Source organism: Lolium perenne, chromosome 2, assembly GCF_019359855.2.
Source record: "Lolium perenne isolate Kyuss_39 chromosome 2, Kyuss_2.0, whole genome shotgun sequence".
Taxonomy (NCBI): Eukaryota; Viridiplantae; Streptophyta; class Magnoliopsida; order Poales; family Poaceae; genus Lolium; species Lolium perenne.
The window spans coordinates 1,606,872-1,631,325 of record NC_067245.2 but is presented as its reverse complement, the minus strand read 5'-3'; positions in this window follow the sequence as shown (position 1 = coordinate 1,631,325).

Below are 24,454 nucleotides of genomic sequence, written 5' to 3'. Positions count from 1 at the left end.
TCGTTGACACCTGTTTTCCAATTTGGGAAGCGAAGTTGGACACATCAGCAACACCAAAGGATCCTCCGAAATAACTTTAAACAAGCAACCGACGAAATTTCATTTAAATTTACATAAAACTTGAACATCAACCGGACGAAATTTCCGTTTCTGAATCACCTCTCTTATAAATTTGAGATGATTAACTTGTGTGTCATGTGTCCACCATGCAGCGAAGAGACCAACTAGGCAAGGAGGATCAGCAAGGAGATCAACGAGACTTGTACCCCTTTTTAAGCTTGTTGTGCTTGTGCTTTTTGTGCAGTACGTGGAGTAAATCAATAGCTAGCTACAGTACTCCCATGTGAGTAACTGCAATTTGCTCATATGTCAATCTAGTGCATCTGAACCAACACTATACAATTCTTTTTCTTCTAAAAAAAATGGACAGGTATACATCTATTTCTTTTCCTCATATGTCAATCTAGTGCATCTAAACCAAAAGCCAAAAAGAAGCTAATCACTCAGTGCAATGTCATTTATTTTTCTATATGGTGTGTGATAGTGTGCCATACCGATAATGGTAGGTAAACTAAGCTAGTCTGAATCTCAATGTTCGTTTCCCATGCAAAGTGTTTTAGTTTCTGCTGATATTTGGATATAATTTGATTAAATGAGAACCCCACCTGCAATGTTGTCTTGCTGGGAGTTGGAAAAGATGCGGACAAGAGGGTACATTATCTTCGAGCTGATTATTGAATTTATGTTACTTCACTTATTTGCTTGTAAAGTATTTGGGGAGTATTTTGCTTACCAGTTACCATGTTCTGTCTGTGCAGACCACAGCTCAGTTTGATGAAGGTGGAGCGCTCATATTTTACAATCTTGGAGTGTATGGTAGTTGTTGTGTGCTTTTTGATTCGTTTGAAGCCCCACACAAATGTATCTTATCTAATATCCAAGAGAAGGCTGAGATGATTGATCTTTCATTTGCAAAAGGTAATATTATTTTGTTGCTCTACTCTGAATGATATTTACGTCTTGCTTTCCAATGTGTTTCACTAAGTTGCTACTCTTTGGTAGAAAAAACAAGTGAATGACACTCCAACTCAGTTTCAACTCAGCAAACTACTGGCCAATGCTAGTGATGGAAGATCAGATGGTTGATGGTAATAACATTGATGGTAATGACAACATGCAACCTGATCGTGAAACATGATATTGGTGGTGGCAATGATCAGGATATTGCTTATGACGAAAATGGCAATTTGATGAATTTAAACTCAACAAACTACGAAGAGTTACTCGTAAACTTACAAAATTATTGTTTCCAAATCTAGTGATCAATACCAGTGATCCAGTGCAAAAAACCCTAGGGTTGTTATTGAACAAGATTATTGAAGTAGCTCGTGCTGTAAATCTTGCATAGCCTTTAATTGTTAGATCGACGCCAAAGGAATGCCACCGAGATGGGATCAAAGCCAAATAAAACCAAAATTGTGTCGCCTCCCCTAAACGATGATCTCGAGGGAGATCTAAAATAATTAGCTAGTGGGACGACAAGCCTCTAAACCTATATTCTTAATGATTCATCCCATCTACGACTCAAAAGTTTTTTTTTAACAGGGGTAGGGTCCGTAGACCCTAGAAGTTGCTAGAATTAACGAAGCGGTGATTACATATTACAGAAAAACCCCTACAGATCAGGGGGATTCTAGATAAGGACTGAGCTTTTACAGAAAATACCCCAGAAAGAATATGGAAAAAGCAATCAGGTCCTCCAAGCTCTGCACCGCATCTGATGGAAGTCGCCGTCGAATTGCTCCGCCACAGAACGGACACGCCAGGGATGAACCACTTGGTCCGGCGTCGTGGTGGGAGCGGTAGATCTTCCCCTCGAACTACTTGGTCTCTGGGAAGTAGAGGGATCGGAAGCCTATACACACCATAGACCCTCCAACGAAGCGTTCCCCAACTAACTCTTCAATTCTAGCCAAATCAACATATTCCTAAACAAGTTGTTGGATCTGGACCAAATTGGCTACAACAGTCCTCACAAAGACCATATCTGGTGCGCTTCTAGCTTCGTCGCCTAGATCCAGCGTCCCACCTGCTTGGTCTCATCACTCGGAGATACCCATGTGCTTATGTCCTTCTGAATGTCTTGGGTTACAGATAAAGAGGTTACAGATAAAGAGAGATCGTGGATATCAGACGGAACTCGGAAAGAATTATCAAGATGGAAGTTATTCTATAGATGTTGTATCCATGTCTGTTCGAAATGTGAATTATAGTATTTTTTCTTGTGGTTCACCACCTGGTTGCTTCCTCTAAGCTCCAACCACCGCTGGCTCAAGATCCTCTACCCCAATGTGGTGACACAAGCATTGAGAGGAGGCAAAAAATGAAAGTCGGTTTGGTGTGCGCGGAGTCCAAGAAGCAGACGACGTGTGGAACAGGCCATGAAAGAAGAAAGACCGGGAGCTCCGACTCCGATACCGCCCAGGGTTTTTTTTTTTTTTTTTTTGACAGGATACCGCCCAGGGTTGGGGATTCGCTAGGCTCTACTATATATAGACGTGGTTCTCCACTTCTCCGAGGCCGAGCGCAACCAAACTCAACCGGTATCACGATCACGACCGCTGCGACGGTTCCTTGCTTCTCGGCAAGGTGATGGAAAAGATGAACAGCAGCCCCGAGGAGATCAAGGAGGAGGTGAGCCGCGTGTTGGTGGACTACAGGGTCCTCGCTTCTTCGCCGACTCCTATCTTCTTCCCGGGCATGGTGGTGGATTTCTCGTACCTGGACGATGCATGCGACGTGGTGGAGATCGAGGAGCGCAGGCCCAGGCCGGGCGACAAGGCGGCCGCCGACCTCCCCGAGCTGGCGGTGGATGAGGACGGGAACGTGATGGAGCTGGTGAACCAGGAGTACATCCGTATTCTCCTCAAGTCGCCGCCTCGCTCCAAGCCCCTCCCGGACTACAGCATCGAGGCCCTCCGACTCAGGGGCATCAAGGACGCGGGGCAGCTCGAGATGTTGTCGACCTCGGGCCAGATACTGCAGCGCCAGCGGGACAGCCAGATCGACATCATCCAGCAGTACCTCCACAAGGGCTACGCCTACGTTGCGCTGCCTGCCAACTCCGAGAGGTATCCGGCCACTCCAGCGGAGCTGCCTCCGCTTCCGTGATGGAAATCCAATCCAAGAATAATAATGCTGCTGGTCTGCGACCAAAACACTCTGTGTTATTGCTATGCTTCTACTACGTGTTATTCAAACTGTCTTGGATTAATGGACATGGTGTTAGATATGTTCTCCGTCTGTTGGTCATATATAGAGATATATAAGAGATGTTTTTCTTTGAGTTAAATTAATTTGTGGTATTACTATTATTATCCTTTTGCCTTGGTTTTTGTTGGCCGTGAAATTTGCCTTGCACTTTTTGTTGGTGCTACCTGGAAATCACTGACATGCGACCATCAACTTACTATATGGTACTCTGTATTACTGAAACTGTCTTGGCTTGCACATGGTGTTAGCGATATGTTCTTCGTTTGTTGTCAAACCCATGCTTTTTCTCTGAGCAAAATTACAATCGGTTTGCCTTTCTTTTTTGGCCAGTGCTAAAAATCCTCCAGAGACTCCAAACTTTCCAGCCCGTTGCTTGCATGCGTGACACGTGTTGACTTTCACCTGAATTTAGACTTTGCTTCGTCGCAGCAACAGAATCTCCCGCTTCTGCTTCACTGAAGCAAAAAACGGTTTGACTAAAATAAAAATAAGTGCTGCAACTCGTTCAGACTTTGTTTCGTCACAGCAAAAAAGTCCCGATGATATGATGGTACAATATTGTTGCTTCAATTGTTCCCCTATTCTGCGACTTTAGTAGAAAAGATTTTGCTACAAGGTCTCCGACGATGTTCTCTGACGAGGTGGTGTTTTTAGTACAAATTCTGCAATGCTATAATAGTATATTATTTTTGCCACAATTGTTCTGTCATGTTGCTACTTTAGTATAAATGTTTTTATACGAGGTCTCCGGCAAAGTACAGTGCTCCAGCAAGGTCTCCGGCGAAGTACGGTGCTCCGGTGAGGTCTCCAAGGAAGTCTCCGGCGAGATCCAAAACCGAATGGTCTTTGTGTTTTTTTGTTTTTTGTCGAACCTTTTTTGCTTCAATGAAGCAAAAGTGGGATTTAATCAAAACTGAACAGAGAACCCGATCTAACAACTCAGAGTGATTGGATCCAATGGTGGGGAATCCGGAGGTTGGGAGGTTTGTAGCCTCCGGAGGATATAGAGCATTTTTCCTTCTTTTTTTGTTGGCCGTTCCCCTTTATGTTCGTGGATACATCTTGTGGGTTCCTATTGTGCAGTTATTCTTGTTTATGATGTTGCTGCCTTAAATACAAGGGGAATGACTGATTGAAAGTCTAATTTAAATTTCCCGTGCTTTGCAACAGATTCTAGGCTATACCTAGAATGACTAATTGAATGTCTAATTAAATTTTGTTGTTGTTTGAAACAGATTGATAACGTTGATTTTCTACAATGAATGTATCCGCCGCCAGTTGGTGCTTTCAAATTCGCGCCATATGATATTTCTAGTCAAAGCTTGTCATGTTTATAAATTGTTACATCATGTTTCTTCACTGTTTACTTTAGTTACATCATGATTTCTTTTATTTCCAAATGTTTCATCATTTAAACGATGATACAAGGTAGAACCATGTAGGGGTGGAAACTGGTACCGGATAATCCGTATTATCGGACATTTGTATTTAAAAAATTGAAACTTGAAGTGGTAATATCCAAATCCGGACGTCCGTGGTAATGGATATGGTAAAATCCGAATATGTTTTACATAAACAAATACAAATGTGATATTAAATTTTGAAGCAAATATGGATATGGAAATAGATATATTCGCTATCTAAGTAAGATTATGTTAGCCAATTAGTAATTCAACCCCAATATGCCAATTACCTAAGGTAGATAAACTAACAAAATGGTCAGATTTTTCTTTTATGTGATTGAACTTAAAAATACTACTATGTAGTATATCAGTATATTTATCTCTCTACCATTTTATAGTTGGATCATTATAAGACATGAGTATATTATTTCCTTATATTTGTATCCGCTCCGAATTGAGTAAACATATGATCCGTATTTGAGTAACATCTACTCTGAATTCGTATTCGGCAACATCTGTATTCGCATCCATATTGAAAATAGATATGGGAATTGCACTATCTAATCCGCATCTGATCCGTTTCCACCCCTAGATCCATGTACCGTACATGTTAGAGAGTCATTTCTCATTGATAGCTATCTTCCGCTCGAAGTTTCTGAGTTTTGTGCATATGGTTGTTTGAATCCAATTTTGGACCTTGAACACAGTTTGCAATGATTAGATAATAACCCCATACACCCTAATGGTGTCAAAAGGATAGGTAATGCATGAAAATAGTACTGATACATGTGATTGTGAAGGGTACATAGCGTGTCGTCACGTGTGACTTCGTTCTTGGAGGTGCTCTTTGAACGCCAAGTCTGAATTTTCAGGGTGTCTAATATTTATTAGTTGATCTAGCAATTTTGGTTTTCTAACTTTTTGCAAAAAATGCCTAATGATATATATTATTTGACAAGCCCTTACAAGAAAAGAAAATAACACGCAAGTCCTTAAAAAGTTTAACACCATCTTCCTTTTGCATCCCTCGATGGTGTGGCTTGTTGAAGGCAATGTTTAGTGACTCACCTTCATCAGAATGATAACCCAAGATATGACTATTGTGGTTAGTCGTCAGACGATGACCCTTCTGCACTTTTTATTTCCTTGAGGCGCACACCTGGAGAACATTTTTGCAGTTGTCGTGTCGCCTATGTTGGTGGTTTGTTCACGTTGTTGCTTGTCAGTGGTCACTTTGGTACGTCCTTTTCGCCCCTTTTTATTGTTTGGATATGTGTATCATTGATGTCTCAACTAGCTATTGATATTATGTTGTTTCAAATGAAGGAAGGAATTGGCATCATCTTAATATATTATTATATTCCTTTTATAAAAAAAGGACCATTGGCCTTTTTAAAACTTATTACTCGACATTGCAACTTGATAGCCATACGATGATCTGTGTGGGACATAACTGTGTGTGCTTTTGCCCCTTTCTATTCGACATTTTTTATACTTTCTTATATTTTTTATTTCCTACTCTTTTGTTTTTCCTATTTTTTCATTTTACTTTTTTTATTTGATCCCATTTTATTTTTTTATATTGCTATGTTTGACATCATTCTCTATTCTACACGGTCACAGTAGCTTATGTCGTGTTTGGGTGTCCTTTTCAAAATTGGAGCTGCCGCTTCTTCGAGACCATGGTTCAACTTTTTGGAATGGGCCACATGGGTTCCTGCATTTGTTTAGGCAGTGTATCGGTTGTTCGAAATTAAAGGTGAATATGGTGTCATTGGCTCGTGAAGGAGTGATGATAATGACATCCGATGATAACCTTGGCTGGGGTCTCTCTTCCTGCCGGCGCTTATGTGCTACTTGTGGGTGGACAGAGCAGCCACGGTGCACAACCCGATCGCGGTGCACAATTTTTATTCATGTGCTGACCAGTAAAGACCCATGGCCTTCCTCATGGCAGGCCTGTCATCATGATTTGGAGAATAGCATGAGTAGTTAATCTTTGATCCAAATAATCAGAATATTTTGAGTGGTTAATTTTTTATCCAAATAATCAGTCGTACAATTCTCAGTTTGATCAGCTGATGGTTATCATCAATCAATAAACCATACAAGTCGCAAAGATGACAGCACATCTGATGAAATTAACGAGTAACGATCGTCGGCGCACTCGGCAGTAATAATCAAACAAACAAGCTTACGGTACAGTTTTTATCCTAAAAAATCTATCTATAAAAAAAACTGAGAAACATCCTACAAAAATCTAATGACGACTACGGTACGACCACATGAATCCTCAATCACGGCCCATTAGCTAGTTCCGCTCGTCCATGTTGTCGTCGGGGTAGAGTTGAGGGATCTCGAGGTAGGCGTATCCCCTGGCGCTGTACTGCCGGAGGACGTCGGCGTGGATGTTGTGGGTGTTGAGCTCGTTCTGGGACGCCTGAAGCATCGTGTCCACCTGCACGTCGTCCAGCCCCATCCTGCGCATGAGCTCGGCGCTGTAGTTGCGCGTCAACGGCGGGCGAAGAGGGCGCGACCGGAAGTAGGAGAGAGTCTCCTCGTCCACCAGCCGCATCCGCCTCCCGTCCTCGGTCACCACGATCTTCGGGAGGGCACCTGCAGCGGCGGTGCCCGTGGTGTCGGCGGCGTCCGTCGGCATCTTCTCGTCGGCGAGGTGTTAGACTGCTCCGCTGCTAGTGCTAGCTGATCGACAATCGAGTTTGTTGGTTGCTGGTCGTGAAGAGTACGTCCAGGCATATTTGTAGCCTCGCTCGCTCTAGTCCTAGCCCTAGGACGGGTCGGAGTGGGACTCCTGTTTCCTGTAGCGTCGATGTCGAGCCCTTGCCCTGCTCGGACTCTGATCATCTGCTGCGCGCGTGCCCGATGCTAAGAGGGGAAGTCGCCGCCTCTTGCGTTCCTGCTGAAGCGGGTCTACGAGATGAAGACGGGACGGAGCACGCCATCGCCGAGGTGCTCCGCTGGTCCTGGAACGAATAATTGAATCAAAAAGAGTCCGATTTAGACTTGTTCTGTCTGTTTGCCTTTTTGTTCGACATCGAGGCTAGACCAAATTCGGTTTGGTCCGGCTCAGGCGCCTCTAAACCATAAACTGTATAATCGGTAATATATAGCACTGAAAATACAAATACATACTCAAATCAACGAAGCGCATAGCAAATTCCGCAAAACAGAAACATAAAACAGTATACTCTGGAATATGCCACTAAGAGATCTAACTGTCATCTTTTTTACGGGCGCCGCTCTTGCATGCCCTGCCCACCGCCCCGCCGCCCGTCGCCCCTGCTCCATGTGTCGCCCACGCTTGGGAGTCGCGCCGTCCATGTGGGGTTGTCGCACCTGGCCCGCCGCCCTGCTCCCCCACACCGCCCGCGCGTGATCTCCGCGCCTACCCGTGCCTGGCCAGCGGCCCTGCCGCGCATGGTGGCCCGCCTCACCGGGGCTCGTCGGAATGGTCGGTATCAAGGCAACTCGCCGGATATCTGCCAGGACTTGGACGAAGTCAGAGCTCAGTGGTAGGATGTTCGAACAACGTTACATGATTTTGATGTAGCCGTGAAGAATCAAGGGTAGAATGCGGTTGTACAGATGGCGGTGCGGCAGGAAAGACGGGTTCCTGCACAAGCAACATGGTTATTGCAGTACTTGTAGTAACAAATATTATTTAGAAGTTCGTCTCACGAAAGCTTTGCAAATGGAAATAACACGGCTCTGTAGCCACATTGTCAGTGTGGCGTTCGCACCAAAAAATAGTGTTAGGATGAAAGTAATTAAGATAGGTTTAAAGTAACTAAGAACACAGTAAATAACTAAAGTAAATAAAGAACATGCAAGTGTTGTTGGAGGGAGTTATGACTAAGGAGTTCCCGGAGAGTGTAGGGTCCACCACTAGCATTTAGATTACTTATGATTAGGATAAATCTTTATGGTCTTTCATGTGCATGTATAGGAAGATCTCCATAAAAAGATGATCATAAACAAGCTATCTGATATTTCATCCCAAATAACCACTGCAATGATCGTAAGCAAGCCACTATGACCCCTCACAATTAAGGGTTTCCCATGGATATTGATATGGCTTAGTGAATCCCTTCTAATCCCTGTTACCCACATGAATAGCACTTCGACACGTTATGTCACATACCACCGTACTGTTGGAGATACGCCCGCGAGACAATAATAAAGTGGTTATTATTATATCTTTGTGTTTATGATAGATGTTTACATCTCATGCTATAATTATATTAACTGGAAACATTTATACATCTGTGTTTTGTAAACAAACCAGAGTCTCTAGTAAGCCTCTCATTTAACTAGCTTGTTTATTAATTGATGATCAAGGTTTCATGGTCATGAACATTGGATGTTGTTAGTAACAAGATCGTATCATTAATAGAATGATATGATGGACACACACCCATAGTAAACATTGCAATAAGATCAAGTCATTAAGTTCTTTTTGTTGTGGCTCTTAAATGCATAGTAACCTAATACTTTGACCATGAGATTATGTTAATCACTAACACCGGAGGATACTTTGATGACATCAAATACCACTTCATAACTGGGTGGTTATAAAGGTGGCATTGGGTACTCTGAAAGTGATAGTTGAAGCTCATGGATCAAGAGTGGGATTTGTCTATCCAAGTGACAGAGAGATATACTCTGGGCCCTCTCTGTGAGATTGCATCCAACTAACTTGCAAGCATGTAACTAAATCACAAGAAATGGCATATCACAGAACAAGTAAAGAGTACTTATCAGTTACGAGATTGAACTAGGTATAGAGATACCGATGATCGAATCTTGCATAAGCAAAGTATCACGAAGGGAATTGGTAACGAATCTTATGGTTCTTTCGATCACGAGGTCATCGTTGAATGTGTGGGACTCATTACAGATCTCCAGGTCCTTTCGTTGGTTATTGATCGAAGATTTGTCTCAATCATGTCTATATCATTCGCGAATCGTAGGGTTACACACTTAAGGTTTGATGTTGTTCAAGTAGACATGGAATATGATATGGAGACCGAATGTTGTTCAGAGTCTCGGATTGGATCCAAAACATTGTGAGGAGGTTCGGAATAGTCTGGAGAATAAGATTCATATAAGGGTTACTTTCCTGGGTTCGGAAAATTTTTGGTGTTTTGATCGGAGTTTCTAGAAGGTTCTAGAGGGCCACCAGTGGGCCCACCACCCCGGAAGGGGCCACATGGGCTGAGGGGGTGTATCCTAGCCTCAAGGCCTAGGTGGCCATCCCATGGAGATAAGATCAGGGGATAAGATTGAGATCCCTTGATTTCGGGGGGGGAGGGGGGACTTGGAAGTCAATCCCCCCTCCCATGTGCCTGCCTTAGAGAGGGGTGGGCCAAGGGTGGCAGCCCTTGCCACACCCTCCCTCTATAAATAGAGGTGAGGGGCTGGCCAGCCACCACACCCTTTCCCCAAGCCTAGCCGCCACCCTCCCTCCCTCCTTCTCATGCGCAGACTTGGCGAAACCATGCAGGAATTCTGCTCCACCACCACCACCACCACGCCATCATGCTGCTGTGATTTCGAGAAGGATCTACTGCATCCGTTGTCCACTGAAACATGGAGCGAACGTGTTGATCGACACCGTACATGTGACCGAGTATGGAGGTGTTTCCCACTTGCAGCACCAGAAGGACTTCATCTTGAACTTGATTTCGGCAAGAGTACGACCACATCATCCATGATATTTGATCTCGTTACCGCTTTTCCGAGTGTATTTTAAAAAACACTCGGCAAAACCGATCTTAACCGAGTACCACGAAATTTAACATTCGGCATAGACAATAAAACTCGGCAAAGAAATATTTTCCGGTAGTGAATATAAGGAGTGAACGTATACTATACATAGTATAACAAAGTTTAGTTTCTCTTTTTTTGATGTAGGTTACATACGGTCATATTTTTTCTCAAAATTTTGCACGAGTAAGTATCAAGGTGATTTGTATGTATGTGAATCATTTCAACTTTTTCTGAAACATTTAAGTAGAGTTATTCGAGTTTTTCAATATCAGGTACACCTACGCCTAGGTGCTACATCATAGTACTCCTGATTATGGTGCCATGTACAAGCTACAAAAGCATACCTTTTTTTTGCTATATTCTTGTTCACATGGCCACATGGCTGAAAATTTCCATGACAATTGTTCAGAAGCATCAAGTATGCACATAGGAAACACATGCAAAATGTTAAATCCAAATGATGGATGCGTTCACAATCAACTTCTTGGACAATGATCTTGCATATTTCTGTGAAATTAATTAGCGTGGTAGGATAAAAATATAACCCACACAAAAAATTGTTTGTAGGACCATAGGTGGGAAATTTGTGACCGCACTCTCCACGTGATATTTCTTTTCAGGACCACCAAGCCATGTGTTAATGTTTTTTGGACTCATTTTCCACAAGAGACAAACATGCATGCCGCTCTCTCACACACGGCTTGCTGGTGGAAGATGCTACCAAGTGCCAACCGTGAGCGCCAGGAGTGCCAGTTTCTGTCCATATCTAGATCCACACAACCTCGTGGGTTAGGACATCCGGTTCATACCAGATCTAGATCCACACAACCTCGTGGGTTAGGACATCCGGTTCATACCAGATCTAGATCCACACAACCTCGTGGGATAGGACATCCGGTTCATACCAGATCTAGATCCACACAACCTCGTGGGTTAGGACATCCGGTTCATACCAGATCTAGATCCAACAAAACGAGGGAGCGGAGCCACTAGATAATACCTAACAACAACTTCTTACATCGACCATCGTTGTGGAAGTTAGTTCCAGCCGCCACCATTGCGTACTTCCGTCTTATCGGCATCCAACAAGGTAGGATGAAGCAAAACTATATTTTTTTATCTTATTTACTTTCTAGATATTATCGGATATAAATTAGTTTTCGTTGAGTTCAAAGGTGCCATGAGTTTATTGTGAGGGGCATCCGGAGGACAATTCAGATAAGAGAATGATTATGAGTTTTTTTACTATGCGTCTAGGTGACCAGGTTGGACATGATCTCCCTCCCATCTTAGTCCAAACAAGATCCACCCAACCGCATGGAGTAGGAAACTTTGTTTCGTCTGGATCTAGATCCAACATAGTGCGTAACTGGAGCTTCTAGTTGTCCCAACAAAAATATCCTAGAGAGATTAGATAGCGCCCGAGAAGGTAATTCTACCCTCCACCACCATGCCCTCCCGCGTAGCCAACACTACAGAAACTATTATCCACATGCCTATTTTCATTCGTTGTTTCTAGGTAAACCCGAGAAGAGATGCTATAAATAAAGTTTATCTTAGAGTTGAATGTTGATATGAGTTTGTGTAAGAATTGTATGCGTCTTTTGTTGAAGTATGTCTACTTTTAGTTGGGCAGTGATGATTTCTGGGTAGAAACCCTGCCTTTTATGGGTTAGAACCTTCAAATCTTGCAATGATAATTAAAATATTCCCACTCTTGAGTTGAAACCTTTGATTTCTTGGGAAATATAAAGGGAGGAGGAAACATACGACATTAATGTCACAATATGATTTATAGTAGTGCTAAACCTTCCATTATCCTCCATAGACTATATATACTTAAAATTAGAGGGGGCTACTCGGTGCATCTTCCTTACGTTATATGTGCCTCCATTCCATAGTCAAGCTTGTTGTGGCTATAGACTGACAAGAATGTTGTTCATTTGCAGCGGTGACCTTCTATTATACAATTGAGGAATCATAAGTGCAATAATAAACTACCCAACACAAATAATTATGTGTGTACTCTCTTAGACTAAAGTTCGACATATGTGTGGAATTCATCCTTGAAACTTACAATAAAGTGATTAGGTTGGTTTTCTCTTGATTACCATTATACTATGTAATTCATTTCTTAAAAATTGAGATGGTGCTTTTTTATTTTACAAAAAGCATACTAAAAGATTTCAACAAAATGGACATATATGGCTGCCTATCACATCAATTACATGTTTCACGATAATCCTCCTTTAATTGCTTTAAAATATATAAATATTGTGTATTTATATGTATATATAGAATTATTTGCATGAAGCACACCAATCTAACTGTGTTTCCATATATTTTTAACAAAGGTGTTAAATCTAGTACTTTTAGTCTTAACATTCTTTACTCAACATTATTGGCAAACTATCTATCGAAATAATGTGGATGAATCTCGAAGTGGCATACACGACATGTTAGAAGGGTGTCAGAATATAATTGACCCAAAGGTATATTAGATAAGTTTGAGGCAATGTAAAAACTGACATAAAAGAAAAATCATCTGTGACGCACATTGTTTGGACAGCCATAGTAGCGAGGTTTGATAGCTTGGGGTTAATTAATGTTGAGGGAGATTAGTGTATACTGATTCAAAAAAATTATTTTGGAAAATTGCTACCCATGTGTGTATATGGTGTCCAATCATTGTTGTGCTTGCTACATAGAAAAATATGAAACTATTAAAGGATCTTTGCTACCATTGTAAAACAACCTTGAAATTTCAATATTATTGTGCATCTTATGTGACTACAACAAGAAAACACTTGCCTTTTCCTTAGTCCTAACAAATGATTAAATCTATCACAATTTTGTTTAAAAAGAACGAAAAGTTTGGTGGCAAACTTTATTCTTTACTCTCTTATGTATTATCTTTTAGGTGTTACTAACGCTCGTAGTATCAATTTCTTCATTAGTATCAGGTTAAAATAGTTACCACATTTAATATATTATTTTACTCAAGACATCGTTGTAATTGATATCCCTAAATTCCATATTTCCCCTTATGCAGAATTTGACACCATGCAAAGCATTAGCCGAATTTCCAACACCCCCATCTCCATGATATGTGTCATGTTTGGACTCCAAGGCTGGGCAGACCTACCAGTTGAGCTATTGCACTCCATCATTGTCAAGTTGGGTTCAACCCGCGACCTTCTTGCATTCACCTCCACATGTCCCAGTTGGCATTCTGCATTCATGTCTATCAGATCTACCTTAGGTGCACTCTTCCCACCTCTTATTTTTAGGATTTGTGCCACCCAAACAAGCACGGATGACTCCACCATTCGACACACATGGGAGCTCATTGATATCTCCTATCCAAGTAATCCTTTGCGTCGCTTGAGTCCCCCATGTATATTGGACACAATGACACCTGTAGAATGCTCTTATGGTCATATCATTTTCTCCTTTGGCAGATCCCATGTCATTATGGACATCTTAACTGGCACTACAATTTCAGCTCCACCTTGTCCACTGACTCAACTATGCTATAGAGCCTTCATAACTCCACACGCATCACAAGATTCTTATCTCTTTGTCACTGGCCCACATTGCCTATTTGCTTGGCGAGTCGGGAGCCCGTCTTGGTTGCACTGTGATTATATAAATGCGCATGTGATTCAACAGATTGTGACCTTCAGAGGTCGAGTCTTTGCTAGGACACGCCATAATTTGTACGTCGTGCACTTGACACCTGAACTCTGCATCGAGGCACTTAAAGTTGTTTGTGGCGAGAATAGGGGCCCATCCAAGCTTTGTGGGAAGTTGGTGGCATGTGAAGACATGATTCTCATGCTTGATGATTGGGAAGCCTTCTTCCTCGACTTGTCTGCTGAACCTATTAAATATCTGAAACTCGAAGATGAATGCTTGGAGAAGAAGGCATTCTTCTTCACCAGGGGAGGCCCTGGCCAACCACGACATAACATGAATCCAGAGAGGATTGGATTAAGGGGTAGCCATGTATACTATTTGGATCGCGAGGCTCAAGTACATTCACACTCAGCAGTTGACCAACATGATGTGGGGTTCCCACAGGAACCAAACCTTGCAACACTGAACAACTACATTTTACGCAAGCCTGCAATATTCACGGCTTGGGTATGAGATCCCATCGGTGTAAGTTGTAACTATGTCCTTTGTCAATGCATGGGGTTTGATGAACCCTTATTGTTTCCGCTCCTCGGATAGACTCAGCTCCGAGAGTTTCATAAAGATTTGGATAATGCATATTGCTATTTTATTGAACTATGTTAATTACTTCCCTTTTGAATCAAAGAGACAGGAGTCTACACCATGATACAATTATATGTCATGGTGGGTATGTATTATGTGTGAGCTTTTCGTCCACCTAGATATGTCTCCGAGCTTTTCAGTTAATTTATTTTGTTTGTTCACTACATATGTTGATGCTCTCTTATTCCTACATCAATCGACTAAATGCTTTGTACCTATATTAAATAGCCCAGAGTCACAATTCCCTCGCTAGAATGCCAAATCAATAGCCTCACTTGCATTGCGGCATCTCAATTTGACTAGTACTAAGAAACTCCCAATAGAAGATTTATTTCAACCGTGAATCTAGTTGGTTTTTTGTTCTTCTTGAGGTAGAATCGATGCATCTGTTTGATTAGTGGTTGGTTCTTTGGAAGTAAATGAAGCTACAGATCCTTTGATGTACAATACAATATCCGTTGGTACATTTTTTTTGCAAAACGATATGAACATTCATGATCGGTGCAACAAATCACATACTCCCTCTGATCCACAATAAGTGCCATTGATTTAGTACAAAAGAAACACCTAATATGGATTGAAAGGAGTAATGATTCTTCAATCCAGTTGTGTGCTGATTTTCTAACATTTTGAGTCTACTCGACATATTTGGGCACAACCCACTAGAGTAAGGACTCACCGACATAGAGAACATAAGTCACCGAGTGACAAGGTATCAACTTGTCAATGCCTATGGATTGTAGGCTAGGGTTTAGTTGGAAGTAGAGGGCAAGTAGATCTCGAAGGTTTCAGCCGAAAAGTACTCGACGATTATGAAAATTAGGGTTTGTAACAATGATTCGATGATCTCCTCGTCCCTCGACTCCCCCTTATATAGGAGGCGGAGCCGAGGGATTCGTGTAGTACAAGTTACAAATTCCGGGAAGGTTTCTAACTCATCCCGCAAGATTACAAATGACACTTCCTATTACAACTCTATCTTTCCTTAAATACATCTTGGGCTCCCGAATCTTCTTATTCTTCGGGTAGTGGGCCTTCAGTAAACCCCGGGTACTATCTTCGGCAGGCCCATTTGGGATGCCTATGTCAGTAGCCCCCGAGATTTTGCTTGAATCGTAGAGTCAAGGAAAATCTCCGCTGTTTATTTTTATTCAACAGCTTTGACTTTTATATATTTCTTCACATAAAATTCTATATTGTACAGGGATAATGGTAGTTGGGGCTAGTTCATCTGACGGATCAGGTACTAGTTAACTGCTCTCGTGGCAATCCGCAAAAACCTACTTCAAGGTCACGTCCCTGGACATGACCTCGGGATACTGGTGTAAACTTCGACAGGCGCCGCTTAAGGTCTTACCATTCTGTCAAGTCCCAGTAAAATTTATCGGGTACCTAACGCGTCCGTTAGGATTTTTCTTCGTATCTGTTGATACGGATAAAAGTAGCAGAGCGCAGTCTTCGGCGATGCCACGCCCAGCAGAACGGATTCTGGGGTCTTACCTTCGCAATTTTGCGGCATTCAGAAATTGATCGCAACTTTGGCGTTCTGAGAATATATTGTCGAGTACTCTTTCGGCTGTTGGAATAGCACATTTTATCGAGTCAAAAAATGACTTATATTGTTCCCCCGATGGGAGTGTATGTAGAGTTAATTATAACTCGAAATATACTCTTTTGCTCTTCTACTCTTTCTTTTTTCTTTTTCTTTCTTTCTTTTATAATTTCATCGGGCACGCGAACAGCGTTCCCGATGGGAGTAGCCCCCGAGGCTACAGCCAAGGATTTGTTCTTGGTTGTAGGCTCCACGCCTCATGCCGCTATATTCTTTTTTTATCTCCCGAAGTTTTATAATTCCTCGGGTGCGCGAACAGCGCTCCCGATGGGAGTAGCCCCCGAGGCTATGAACAAATATTTGTATTTGGTCATAGGCTCATGCCACTTTTATTTTGTCTTTCTAGATCTGTTTCTTTTTTTCAAAGTAGCCCCCGAGCATTTGATCAGAAACTTGTATTTGATCAAAGGCTCAATCATTATTTTTCCGTGTCGCCTTTTATGAAGCTGTTGAGTCGAATTTTTCCTTCTGTCAAGATGACGTTGTTGCTGACGATAACCACGATTGCCTGTCAAAAATTTGCGACAAGCCTTTTCTCGCCGCCATGCGGGCCCAATTAATCCACTATCTTGACACGTCGTGCAAGTGGGGGACACACGTCCTCCGCTTTTTCTGGCACGCACACCGTAACTTCCGCGACGTTGAATTACCTATTTACCCTTGATGCCACGTGGCTATCATCTGTCACACATTTTCCTTATCCAACGGTTCGTCGTTTCACCGCACCCCTATATAAATTCATCTTCTTCCTCCTTGGACACTTCCGCCCGCGCCGTCTTCCTTCTCTCATCTGCAAATTTCCCCTTGCAATCCACAACCTCCTGAGCTCCTCACCTCCAAACTGCGAATCCTGCGCCATTGTTGATGCCACCTCGTCGCTTGACAAGGCATAGCACGCCGGAGTCCTCCATGGCTGCCGTGGATCTTGGAACGGCGGAGTGGGAAAGATCCAAGATTTCCGCTCAGGACATCAACATGCTGAGGAAGCTGGGGATCAGCAAAAAACCCCAGGCATTGCGCTTCCCCAGTGAGGAAAGCTACCCAACCCCTCCAATGGGGTACCGGGTAAGTTTTGTCGACCACCTCATCCGCGGTCTTTCCGCCCCCATTCATCCTTTTCTCCGTGGACTTCTTTTTGTCTATGGTTTGCAACTCCACCACCTTACGCCAAATTCAATCCTCCATATTTCCATTTTCATCACTCTGTGCGAGGCCTTCCTTGGCGTCCAGCCTAACTGGGCGCTTTGGAAGCGCATTTTCTTCTGCCGCCGTAATGGCTCGCCCAATGTCGCCTAAATATAGGCGGCGTTGTGATTTCTGTTCGACCCACTGTCAACTACTTCGACGTTAAGCTTCCTGACTCAGTTCAAGGATGGCGCAAGAAGTGGTTGTACATTCAGGAGGAGAACCATGGATGTGCAGAGGACAACATCCCGCCTTTTGATGGTGCCGAGAAAATTTTCCGCCGCCGCTCCTGGGACGCGGAGGCCACCGAAGAAGAATGGGTGTCGACAGAAGCCCTGATGGCTCGCATCCACGAGTTGCAAAATACTCGCGGCAAGGAGTTATCGGGTATCCAAATTACTGCATATTTTCTTAGGACTAGAGTGCAGCCGCTTCAGGCTCGCAAATATCCTCTATGGAGATATGCTGGCAGCGAGGATGTAGATCGGCTGTCAGTGGATTTGGAGGTCAAAGACTTGGAAAAACTTGTCCGAAAAATCTCATCTCTCAACAAAAAAGATCCTGTCCCTGCTTCTTGTCGTGTAAAACCTTTCAGTGCCGCCAATCCACTCCCCCAGGTAATCTTTGCCTATTGTCTTGTTGTTGCTTTGCTAACTGTTTTGTAACTCCTTTTCTAACGTCTCTCCCTATTTTTTGTTGTGCACAGGATCATCCAGATCTTGTCTCGCTTCCTCCTCTCCCTGAAGGTGGAGAAGTCGAAGAAAGGGCGATTGTCACTGATGACAATCAAGAAGCCCCATCTTTTGTGAATGAACCCGTAGATTCTCGAAAATCTGCGGGTTCTTCCGAAGGCACTGCGTCGGCACAATCTCCTCCTCCCGCTGTCTCCCCAAAAGGCAAAAGGAAGAGGAAAGATGTCGAAGATTCCGGCACTTCCAAAGCCGAAGAAGTTGGTCCTTCACATCAGAAGGCAGCTTACGATCCTTATCTTGAATCCCTCGTCAGCTCGTAAGTCATTTTTACTTCTCCTTATTTCTGTACTCGAAATGTTTATCTTGTCTTGCTTTTTATACTGTCAATTTTTAATCACAGCGATGATGAGGAAGAAATACCAACTGTTGACGTGGCTCCTCGGACGAGCACGTCACATACTTTACTTGCCTCGGACACGTTAGTTGAAGGAGAAGAATCCTCGCCTCCTCAACGAAACGTCGTCACCACTACTCCGCCATCAAGCCCCCTTGCTCCTTCACCAAAATGGACAAGGATTGAGATGATCACTGAGCCTGCCCCTCAATTGGGTAGCTCTTCTACTCTGCTCTTGGATGATGTAAGTTTTTTAATTTTCTTGCCGATATCTATATTTCCTCTATTTTGTTTTTTGACGCCTTCACTCTTTTTTCATACCGATGTTTCTCTTTCTTTGTTCTTCTTTGACAGCCCATGATCAAAGAGCTTATCCGCATCGGATCCCAATTCATTGGGTACCGTGAGTATGCCAGCAGAACTGAAGGTAACAACTTTTATACTTGTCGTTCTTTCTGACTTTTTGCTCCTGTTGTTTGTCGCAATTTTTGATCTTTCTTTTTTTATTTCGACAGAGAAACTTGCAGAGGCCAACAAACGTGTCGACGCACTTGCTCAAAAACTGGAGCAAAGTGAGGCGGCTCGCAAGAAAGTCGAACTTGTTGCTAGCGAAGCCAAAGCAGAGGCTGATGTAGCCAAAGCAAAAGCTGCTAGTGTCGAGGAACTGCAAAAGAAACTGGAAGATGCTGAAACTGCGTTAAACGAGCACAAAGCCGCACAGGCTGCTCGTGAGCAGGGGATTCTCAAGCGCCTGAAATCGCAAAGTCGACGCATTCAAGGTAATATTATCGATCCCTTCTATTTTTTATGAGACTCGCTGTTTCCTGTTTTTGACCAACGTTTGTTTCCTGTGGCAGGCCAAACAAACCAAGAGTTTGACCTGGAAAATCCCGACAATGATCCTCTCCTTGACGCACTTTCTTATCTGGAGCTTCATGGATCCGAAATTCGTGAGGGCGTGGCGAATGCTGACGCGGGATTGTCGGCGTTGTTCCCCTACTTCTTCCCGAAGAAAGAGGAGCCCAAGACTTTCCTTGCCCTTGCCCAGAGCTTCAATTCATCAGAAGATCTTGGACTGAAAATGCGCCAGGAAAACATGAAGATTGCTGTCGAGAGTACTGTTGCCCTGGTCGCTGACAGCCAACAAACTGTTGATTGGATGAAGGTTGGCGACACCGATCAGGTAGAGCAGTCAAGATGGAGGTCGTTGATTAAGGCAGCCAAGCCCAACACGAAGAAAATCCTGGCCTATCTCGGGATCAAACCAGCTTCAACTCCTAGCTCATCAAGGCCGGAGGTCTAGTTGCATGCCTCTTTGTTTTTTCTTTCTCTGTTTCTTTTGCCCTTGTCGCCAATTTAGCTATGGCAACAATTATCCTGGTAGTCCTTTAGGAGAAACTTCTTTTGTAATGCCTATGTAAATATTTCTAAAAATTAATGAAATTCCCTCTGGCACTATCATTGATCCTGGCGCTTTCTTTTCCAGTTAATATTTGACAACTATTCGACCAATCCTTGCTCTGCCGATGCTTCTCCTGCTTCTTCCTTCTCGAAGAAAATGATAGTTGATACCGACCCCCTTGAAGGTTCTTCGAGCAAACATTTGTCGGAAGATTTGCAAGAACTTCGACAACAACTTCAATCCATGAAGAAGCAAACTCTTGCGATGATGGAAAAATCTCGACAAGCATCCGAAAGAGAGGAAATTGCTCTTCAACAGGCAAAAGAAGCCATTGCTGTGAAGGATGCTGCTGTTGCTGAAGCTGCTGAAGCTTCTTCCCGTGAAAATTATATGCTTCAGCTAATGTCTGATGCTAGTTTGGACATGACAGGTATGTTTCCCGCTCGTAACCATATTAGATTTTATTCTTCACCATTCGTTCCTTGATTTTTTGTTTGATGTGTCAGGCTCGTTTCTGGATGCTGCTGCCGAAGACCAACGTGTTGAAGCTCGAACCACTGTTTTGCTGAGGCTGGCTGCGCAGCATGGGTCTAATTTTTGGGTCACTCCTGAGCGCACCCGCCAAATCGTCAGATTTCAAGATCGCGCGGCTCAGGTCCGCGATTTCCTTGACTTCTGTACGAAGACTTTATTCTTAGTTTATGGAACCATGTTCCCTCGGAACAAAATGCCAGAAACCCTTCCAGCTTTAATGGAGAAATTTCGAGATGCTCCTCGAATCCATGGCTTTGTGCGAGCTCAACTTTCTGCTGGCGCAAGATTTGCCATGATGATGATAAAAATTTGTCATCCAAAATTGCCCATAGATCAAATTGTTCCTACTTGTTTGGCGAAGATGGCAAAGAAAAAGAGAAATATGGGCAAGATTGATGATTTGGTGACTCCCGTTGCTGAAGATATGATGGATGAACTTCTTCGGATGGATTCTGAGTTATTCGTGAAGGGAAGCTATGCTGAACATAGTACTCGTCCTTCTACTGAGCGGATAACCATAGATCATGTACTAGGTTTCCCTTGAAAACTTTTTCCTCTTCTTTGCTGTATTTCTATCATTGATACATCTTTGTGTATTTGTAAACACAATCTATATTGTCAAGCTGTGTTTTTGATCACTGAGCCCCCGAGCTTTTGGCTGGAGTGACTTTTCTTCTTGCTGTAAAGAGATATTTTTAAATTTGCACCGAATAGGTTGCAGACTTCTGTCGAAGTTCTATATTTTTGTTGCGAGGTTTCTTGGACCAAAGAAGTAAGATTTTTGACGTGTACACTATATTTATAATTTTGTTAGCTTCCGATATTTGGCGAGGTATTTAGTGTACCAAGGCGAAATATTTTGGTAAGTCTAATTGTACGTATCTTGAGACTTGAAGGCGTTGAGCCCCCGAGCGTGTCGAAGAATAAGAAATATATCTCCACTATCTTTATTATATTGCAGCACCGCGAGCCCGCCTCATTAAAAACCTTTCCGGCCCCACTCGGTGCCCCGAAAAGGAAAAGAGTGCGTCTGAAAACTCGCGGGCATTTCAGTATATTGTATTTTTACAGAAGAGGACTATATTTCGACTCTAGGCGTAGAACCGCCTGAGCTGTGCTACGTTCCAGGGGTTTTTCTCGGGAACCCCCGTCTTCTTGTCCTTGATCCTGTATGCGCCTCCGTCGATGACTTCTGTGACAACGTAAGGTCCCAACCATGGCGACTCGAGTTTTTCAGTGCGCTCTTGATTGAGTCGCAAAACTAAGTCTCCGACTTGAAAAGATCTTGGTCTCAAACGTCGACTGTGGTAATTTTTCAGGTCTTGCTGATATTTGGTTACCCTTGATAATACTTCGTCTCGAGCTTCGTCGAGTGCGTCGACATCATCTTCCAATGCCTTCCTGGAAGCTTCTTCATTATACTCTGTCACTCTAGGGGAGTCGTGCTCTATTTCCATTGGCAGTACTGCCTCTGCTCCATGGACAAGGAAAAACGGGGTCTCCTGTGTCGCTGTATTTGGTGTTGTTCGGATGCTCCATAACACACTTGATAGTTCTTCTGGCCAGGTATGTCGAGCTTTTTCCAGTGGTCGTAATAGGCGTTTCTTGATGCCATTGCAGATGATGCCATTGGCTTTCTCGACTTGACCATTGGTTTGAGGATGTGCAACTGACGCGAAGTGTAATTTGATGCCTACCTCTGCACAGTACGCCTTGAACTCCTTTGACGTAAAATTGCTGCCATTGTCTGTAACGATGCTATGAGGTACTCCAAATCGAAAAACGATGTCCTTCACGAATTTTATTGCTGATGCTGCATCTGGTGAATTTATCGGCTTTGCTTCTATCCGCTTGGTGAATTTGTCGACAGCAACCAGCAAGTACTCATATCCTCCTGGCAAAGCTTTATGCAATTTTCCCACCATATCAAGTCCCCATTGGGCAAAAGGCCATGACAATGGTATTGGTGTTAGTTCTGCTGCTGGAGAGTGAGGTTTTGCGGCAAACCTTTGACACGCGTCGCAAGTTCTTACTATTTTCTTGGCATCCTCGATTGCTGTTAGCCAATAGAATCCTGCTCGAAAAACCTTGGCTGCAATAGCTCGACTACTTGCATGGTGGCCGCATATTCCTTCGTGTACATCCTTCAGAATTATTCTTCCTTCTTCGGGTGTGACACACCTTTGCAGGACGCCTGATATACTTCGCTTGTATAATTCCCCTTTGATCACTGTAAAAGCTTTAGATCGTCGAATAACTCGCCTTGCCTCAACTGGATCATCGGGTATTTCTTTCCTGAGGATGTATGATATATATGCTTGCATCCAAGGAATTTGTACCATCATCACAAGCTCTTGGTCCTCTTCATCCTCCGTGGTTTCTTTGAGGGGTGCCGAAGTTTTCTCTTCTTTTGCTTTTTTCTGCATCTTTTTTGGCTTCGTGGATCTCTCCGCTATTTCTTCCCAAAATACTCCTGGCGGGATTGGGAGGCACTGCGATCCGATGTTTGCGAGAACGTCGGCTTCATCATTGCTCAATCTACTGATGTGATTTACCTCGCATCCATCAAACAGCTTCTCAAGCTCATTGTACACCTCCTTGTATGCCATCATGCTATCATTGACTGCATCACATTGGTTCATAACTTGTTGAGCCACCAATTGTGAGTCGCCAAAGATTTTTAATCGAGTTGCACCGCAAGCTTTCGCCATCTTCATCCCGTGTATGAGGGCTTCATATTCTGCTTCATTGTTAGATGCATTAGGGAACGTCATCCGAAGGACGTACTTCAACTTGTCGCCTTCAGGTGATATGAGTACTACTCCTACGCCAGCTCCTTCTACTCTCTTGGACCCATCGAAGTTCATGGTCCAGGTTCTCGACAAATCTGGGGGTCCCGTGTTTTGTAGCTCCATCCACTCTGCGATGAAATCTGGCAGAACTTGCGACTTGATTGCCTTTCTTTTTTCATACGTGATGTCCCGAGGGGAAAGTTCTATTCCCCAGAGGGAGACACACCCTGTAGCTTCTGGATTGTTCAGTATATTTGAGAGAGGTGCTTCATTGACTACTATTATCGGGTGTGCCAAAAAATAGTGGCGCAACTTCCTTGCCGTTGCAATTACTCCATATGCTAGTTTTTGGTACTGCGGGTACCGCTGTTTGGAAGGCGACAGAACTTCGCTGATGAAATATATTGGCCTTTGCACTCCATGGAGTTTTCCTTCTTCTTCTCTTTCGACAACTAGCACCGTGCTCACCACTTGGGGCGTGGCTGCAATATACAGCAGGAGAGGTTCCTTTTCCTTCGGCGCCACCAGAATTGGTGGTGTCGAGATTGTGCGCTTCAAATCCTCGAAAGCTCTGTCGGCCTCTTCGTTCCACTGGAATTTATCCCCTTGCTTTATCAGAGCGTAAAATGGTAACGCTTTTTCTCCCAGCCTGGCGATGAATCTGCTCAAAGCTGCGACTCGCCCAGTTAGCTGCTGTATTTCTTTCAACTTTGTTGGCTTCCTCATTGTTACGATAGCTTGTATTTTATCGGGATTTGCTTCAATCCCTCTTGCTGAGACTAGAAACCCCAGAAGTTCTCCTGCTGGGACGCCGAAAGAACACTTCGTCGGGTTCAACTTCAGGCAGAATTTGTCAAGGTTGTCAAAAGTTTCCTTGAGATCCTCAATCAGTGTTGCCCCCTTTTTTGACGTTATGACGACATCGTCGATGTATACTTGCACGTTTTTCCCAATCTGTGTCGCCAAACATTTCTGCATCATCCTCTGATATGTTGCTCCCGCATTTTTTAGACCAAAGGGCATTGTTCTGTAGCAAAACACGCCGTAAGGTGTAATAAACGCTGTCTTTACTTCATCTTCTTCTTTCAATCTGATC